Below are 7,331 nucleotides of genomic sequence, written 5' to 3'. Positions count from 1 at the left end.
TTGCTGGGATCATGAAACTGGCAGGCTAGCTTATTAGCTGGCAAGTAGAGAAAAATCCTGGAAACTTCTTGGGTCTTAACATTGGTATCTTCCTTTGAAGGAGTTGCTGACAAATAGTAAAACTTATAGCAGTACCTCAAATTGCATTTGTGTCAAAATCATATGATGATAAAACCTGTTTATGACATGTAAAATAGTAAACTGCTTCTGGTTCTTACATGAATACAGGTTTTGTATAAAATTTTTAACATGACTGGCTAAATTTGGTTGGGAAAATCAATCATTTCAGGCAAGTTCTCACATCCATTCTGATCCACTAGGGCAGACATTGGCAAATTATGGTCCCTGGGCCAAATCTGCACACTTAACAGACTAGTTTCTCTTCTAACAGGAATCCCGTGAAACAGCCTTAATTGAGGAAATAGATTAGTTCAATATTATAATTCTTTTGCTACTCAAGTCCTGTACCAGCAACACAAAGTCTCCCTGAGCTCCTATGTCATTAGCCATTTTTTCCAAGTTTTAAAAATCTGTTTAACATTCATTGGCCACTAATACTTTCAGTAGCTGTATGTGTACTCATTCGGAATTGACTATGTAGTTTTAGAACTAGGCTTTGTCTTCACTATGTTTAACTGGGTCTCAGCTTTCACAGGCCTGGCTCCTTTTTTTACATCCGATCTGATGCTATCCACATCACAATCATCTATCCACTGGCAGAATAGTGAAGGGATAAATATTTTTTGCAAATTTTAAATGGCATCCCTGAATTTATATGATTCTCAAATAAATAGTGTAAAATACTCATTTACAATACACACCTCATAAGATGTAAAGCTTAGTAGTTCAAAACTGCATCCAAGTAAAAATAATATCACAGAGAGAGGAATTGGAAAGTCTTTCAAGTGCAGGTTCAAAAATGCTGCAAAAAATATGTTGTTACTGAAGGCAACAAAATATCTCATTTATAGAACTTTAATGTGATATGATTTCTTAAAATTGAGTACAATGACCTATTGTTTCACTACTTGTTTTCTCTTTCCATGAGTTTAAAAATCCTTCCTCACACTTATCAGCACACAGAATCAGTGTAATTGTTAATCTACTGGGTTACTGTCTTACCTCTCTTATGATGCATCTCATTCTTATCTCCTCAGAAACTTAATAAACATTGCTAGCAGTTACTGGCTCTTGGGTTACTACTGAAATATTTATAGTAGTTTTGTACACATTATAAATCAGAGATTAGTTTCTTTAGCAATCTTTCAATAAAAGGTTAATAAATCAACTTTAATGAAATCTTCTGGTTCAGGAACACTGAGAAACTAGCCCAATTTAAAAAAAAAAAAAAAAAAAAAAGCTGTGGGATAGTGGGTTTTGCTGCAACTGGTTTATTTTCCTCCTGTTTTCACCTATTCTGGCCCAGTCTGGCACCATTGCCCTTATTGTGATGCTGAGCCTAAAAATGCAAAGCAGAGAGGCAGGGCCAAAATTGAGGCGAATCTGGGAGCCTGCCAATGGGTCTCCAGGTGCTGTCTCTGAAACTGGAGGATATCAGGAGGAAGGGTTCTCCCATATGGAGATAATGGAGAAGCTCTTGGCATGGTTGGCCATAGGTATGTGATACCAGAGGAGTGGGAGTCAAATAGGATATGCTGACTTTTAATTCAAGCTACCCTTTTCTGAAACACTTTGCCACAATGAAGGAAATAAGGAATTATACTCTCAGAGATGTCAGGAAAAGATACATGGATCTTGGAAGATAATTACTCACGATATGCAGGGAAGGAATTAAATTGAAGGGCATTTTTCTTAGAGAATATCATTTGGCATACTTATTTGATCAAGAAGTTGAAGATTTATATAATAAGGGTCTAGTTTGAAGCACTAAGAAGAATAAGTCATCAGTTTGAAAAGAGGCTGTCAGAGCAACATGAATTCTGCTAAAATGGAAGTAAGAAAAAATATCAAATTTATGTTGATGCTGAGGTGGAAGAATGGTGAAATAACTGATGCTTTATGAAAAGTTTATGGGGACAATGCTCCAAGAAATCAGTTTGCAAATGGATAACTCGTTTTAAGAAGGGACAAGGTAATGTTGAAGAAGCAGCCCACAGTGGCAGATCATCCACATCAGTTTGTGAGAAAAAAATTAATCTAGTTCATGGCCTAAGTGAAGAAAACCAACAATTAACAGCAGAAATCACAGTGAACACCATAGACATCTCAGTTGGCTCACCTTACGCAATCTGACTGGAAAAGTTCAGCAAACTTTACACCTGATAGGTACCAAAACCATTGCACCCAGATTAGCTACAGACAAGAGCTGAGCTTTCAATGGAAATGTTTAATAAGTGGGATCATGATCTTGAAGCACTTCATTGAAAAACTGTAACAGGAGATGAAACATGGCTTTATCAGTGCAATCCTGAAGATGATGCACAATTAAAGCAATGGTTACCAAGATATAGAAGTAGTTCAGTAAAAGCACAAGTGGACTGGATGAGAGCAGAAGCCATGGCAACAGCTTTTGGATGCTCAAAGCATTTTCCTTGTTGACTTTCTGTAGGGCCAGAGAATGGTAATATCTGCTTATTATGAGAATGTTTTGAGAAACTTAGCCAAAGCTTTAGCTGAACAATGCCTGAGAAAGCTTCACAAGAGAGTTCTTCACCACAACAATGTTCCTGCTCATCACTCTCAACAAACAGGGCAATTTTGCAAGAGTTTTGATGGAAATCACTAGGCAACCATCCTACAGTCCTAGTTTGGCACCTTCTGACTTTTTGTTTCCTAATCTTAAAAAAAAAAAAAAAAAAAAAAGCAGTACATTTTTGTTCAGTTAATAATGTTAAAACAAAAACAAAAACAAAAACAAAAACAAAAACAAAAACAAAAAAAAAACTGCACTGACATGGTTAAATGCCCAGAACTTTCAGTTCTTTAGGGATAGAGAGCAGGTATCATCACTTACAAAAGTGTCTTGAACTCAATAGAGCTAATGTTCAGAAATATAGTTTATATTTTTATCTTTTAATTCCATTTTCCACAAACTTTTTGAAGTCTCCTTGAATATGCACCCTTTATAGAGGGGAAAAATTTGTGTGACTATTCATGTTGACTTAAATTAGTGCTGACAATTTTCTATTTTGTAAACACAAACAAGCATAAAAGTTGATACAAATTTTGTTTAGAGCCTTTACCAAACAAATTTATGAAATAAATGCATTAGGAAATAAACTAAAACAACCTTAGTGGAATAGATGCTACCGTTTTACTGAGGTGTAAACATTGTTCTGGCTGCTATGGAAAAAGTTACATAAACAGTCATGTGCCTTGTGATGACTGTTTTGTCTGCAACTTCACTCTTTGCAGACCTCAATACTACTGAAATGAGGAGAGGGGATTTAAATTCCCAAAATAGTGTCAACTGGGCATGGAGGCTCATGCCTGTGATCCTTGCACTTTTGAGTGGCCAAAGCAGAAGGATCCCTTGAGGGCGGGAGTTCCAGACCAGTCTAGGTAACAAAATGAGATCATGTCTCTACAAAAAATAAAATAATTAACTGGGCATGGTGATGTGTGCTTGTGGCCCTAGCTGCTTGGGAGGCTAAGGCAGGAGAATCACATGCACCCCAGATATTGAAGCTGCAGTGAGCTGTGATCATTGCCACCACAGTTATAGCCTGAGCAACAGAGCAAAACCCTGTCTCTAAAAAAAACTAGAATGTCTTTGTGCTATGGAAATCCTAATTTGAAGAATTCTGCATTAAATTATCTCCAAACATTCTTCTAACTCCAGGGAGAAGTTCAGTTTTTGTTTGATTCAGGATTAGGCTTAGATAGTAGTTAACGAAATTGGATTAAAAGTTAACTGTTTTGTGAACTAATAAGGAGTATTTTTCTTTTTAAAAAATAGGCAGTCCTTGCTTTGCACAGTTCCAATATACATAAATATCAGTTACCACAGTTAAGTTAAATAAAATCAGTCCAACAATGTGGTTAATATTTCAATTACCACATTATTGAAAAAAATTTCCATGAATTTTGCTGCCAGGTCTTTAGTTGGCAAATCACTGTGCAATTAAAAAAAAAAAAAAAAAAGATAATGAGAGGCAAGATGGCTGAATATGAGCAGCTCTGGATTGCAGCTCCCAGCGAGAGCAGAGGGTGAGTGGATGCCAAATTTTTTATTGCCCACAGACCAGGAAATTCGTAGGCAGAGGGACCCCATGGGTCACCAGTGCGGCCGTATTGGCCTGTGTGGCAGGTCTCCTTACAAAATACATGGGTCTGGGCATCGTTTTAGCTGGCAATTGGAGTGCCTGGGAGACAGAGTCGCCCATTCAACTGAAAAAAAGGAGATTGAAACAGGGAGCCAGGCAAGGAGATTCCTGGGCAAAAAGCGCCACGAACCCCCAGTGTGGCTGTTTCAGCCGGCACAGTGAGTCTCTGCACAAAGTCTCACACAAATCCAGGCGCCTTTTCAACTGGGGACTGGAATGCCTGGGAGACAGAGTTGCCCATGCAACTAAATAAAACGGGACTGAAACGGAGCTAGGCCAGGAGATTCCCCAGCAAAAAAGCACCACGAAACTCCAGCGGCTGTTTCAGCTGGTGCAGTGGGGCTACACACAAGAAATCACACATATCTGGGTGCCGTTTAAACTGGTGACTGGGATGCCTGAGAGACAGTCACCCTTTCGACTGGAAAAAAAAAAAAAAAAAAAAAAGGGGGTCTGAGGCAGGGAGCCAGGTGATCGGGCTCGGCCAGTCCCACCCTGACAAAAAACAGCAAGCTGAAATGCTCTGGATTGAGAGTTTCACAGCAAGCACAGCTGAACCTGGGATGGTCTAGCTATGTGGGGGAGGAGAGTCTGCCTTACAGAGGCAGTCAAACACTACCAAGGTAGTTTGCCCTTCCTGAGGCAGCACACCATTGCCAAGGCAGTCCACCATTACAGAGATAGTCTGCCATTACAGAGGTGGGCCGCCATTGCCGAAGCAGTTATAACTATACCCCTATTAATAGGACTACAGAGAAGTTCACACGGCACCTGGGCGGAGCCCACAAAAGCTCAGCAAAGCCTCTGGTGGCAGACTGTGAGTAGGCTGCCTCATCGCTGGACAGGGCAGCCCTGAAAAAGGCAACAGCACAACAGAAACTTATAAATAAAGCCCTACATCCCTGGAACAGAGCACCAGGGGGGGAAAAAAAAAAAAGGTGTTTATGAGTTCTGCTGCAGCAGACTTAAACGTACCTGCCCAGCAGCTCTGAATGGAACAACGGAGCTCACAGTTCAGCACTTGAGCTCCTATAAAAGACAGACTGTCTCCTCAAGCAGCTCCCTGACCCCCCATATATCCAAAGAGATACCTCATAAAGGAGAGCTCAGGCTGGCATCTCGCAGGTATCCTTCTGGGACAAATAGAGCAGAAGAAGAAACTGGCAGCAACCCTTACTGTTCTGCAGCCACTGCAGGTGATCCCCAGGCAAGCAGGGCCTGCAGTGGACCTCAGCAGTCCTACAGCAGAGGGGCCTGACTGTTAGAAGGAAAACTAGGAAACAGAAAGAAATAACTTCATCCTCAACAAACTGTACAACCACTCAGAGACCCCATCTGAAAGTCAACAACTACAAAGAACACAGGAAGATAAATCCACAAAGATGAGAAGAAACCAGTGCAAAAGGGATGAAAACACCCAAAACCAGAATGCCTCTCCTCCTCCAAGGGATCACAACTACTCACCAGCGAGGGAACAAGGCTGGATGGAGAATGAGTCTAATGAATTGACAGAAACAGGCTTCAGAAGGTGGGTAATAAGAAGCTTTCATGTGCAACAGCACATGAAAAAGCTTATCACCATGATCCAGTAGACTTCACCCTGTGGATGCAAGGCTGGTTCAACGTACGCAAGTCTATAAACGTAATTCACCACATAAACAGAACCAAAGACAAAAACCACATGATTATCTCAAAAGATTCAGAGAAGGCCTTTGACAAAATTCAACAGCCTTTTATGCTGAAAACTCTCAATACACTAGACATTGATGGCATGTATCTCGAAATAACAAAAGCTATTTATGACAAACCCACTGCCAATGTCATACTGAATGGGCAAAAACTGGAAGCATTCCCTTCAAAATCTGGCACTAGACAAGGATGCCCTCTCTCACCACTCCTATTCAATATAGTATTGGAAGTTCTAGCCAGAGCAATCAGGCAAGGAAAAGAAAGAAAGGGTCTTCAATTAGGAAAGGAGGAAGTCAAACTGTCTCTATTTGCAGATGACATGATTGTATATTTAGAAGACCCCATTGTCTCAGCCCAAAATCTCCTGAAACTGATGAGCAACTTCAGCAAAGTCTGAGGATACAAAATCAATGTGCAAAAATTACAAGCATTCCTATACACCAATAACAGACTTAAAGAGAGCCAAATCAAGAATGAACTGCCATTGACAATTGCTACAAAGAGAATAAAATACCTAGGAATACAACTAACAAGGAATGTAAAGGACCACTTCAAGGAGAACTACAAACCACTCCTCAATGAAATAAGAGAGGACACAAACAGATGGATAAACATTCAATGCTCATGGTTAGGAAGAATTAGTATCATGAAACTGGCCATACTGCCCAAAGTAATTTACAGATTCAACGCTGTCCCCATCAAGCTACCATTGACCTTCTTCACAGAACTGGAAAAAATCACCTTAAACTTCACATGGAACCAAAAGAGAGTCCATATATATATATATATATATATACACACACACACACATATATATATACACACACACATATATATATACACACATATATATATGTATATATACATATACACACATATATATATACACACATATATATATGTATATATACATATACACACATATATATATACATATATAAAATTGCATTTTAGGTTTTGGGGTACATGTGAAGTACGTGCAGGATTGTTGATAGGTACACACGTGGCAGTGTGATTTGCTGCCTTCCTCCCCATCACCTATATCTGGCATTTCTCCCCATGCTATCTCTCCCCAACTCCCCACTCCCTACTGTCCCTTCCCTATTTCCCCCGACAGACCCCAGTGTGTGATGCTCCCCTCCCTGTGTCCATGTGTTCTCATTGTTCAACACCCACCTATGAGTGAGAACATGTAGTGTTTGATATTGTTCTTGTGTCAGTTTGCTGAGAATGATGCTTTCCAGTTTCATCCATGTCCCTACAAAGGACATGAACTCATCGTTTTTGATGGCTGCATAATATTCCATGGTGTATATGTGCCACATTTTCCCTGTCCAGTCTATCATCAATGGGCAT

At 39.9% G+C, this 7,331-nt stretch overlaps 1 long non-coding RNA gene across 1 annotated transcript; it reads left to right on the top strand.

Moving 5' to 3' along the window:
• The first annotated feature begins 1,370 nt into the window (after window positions 1-1,370).
• Window positions 1,371-6,575, top strand: LOC119474006. Its single transcript, XR_005203289.1, has 3 exons — window positions 1,371-1,922; window positions 2,999-3,003; window positions 6,564-6,575. It is a non-coding gene; the product is annotated as an uncharacterized LOC119474006 (long non-coding RNA).
• Window positions 6,576-7,331: the final 756 nt, after the last annotated feature.

This window comes from Cebus imitator, unplaced genomic scaffold (genome assembly GCF_001604975.1).
Source record: "Cebus imitator isolate Cc_AM_T3 unplaced genomic scaffold, Cebus_imitator-1.0 Scaffold201, whole genome shotgun sequence".
Classification (NCBI taxonomy): Eukaryota; Metazoa; Chordata; class Mammalia; order Primates; family Cebidae; genus Cebus; species Cebus imitator.
Note: the sequence above shows the minus strand (reverse complement) of the source record. Positions and strands in the feature narration are given on the sequence as shown.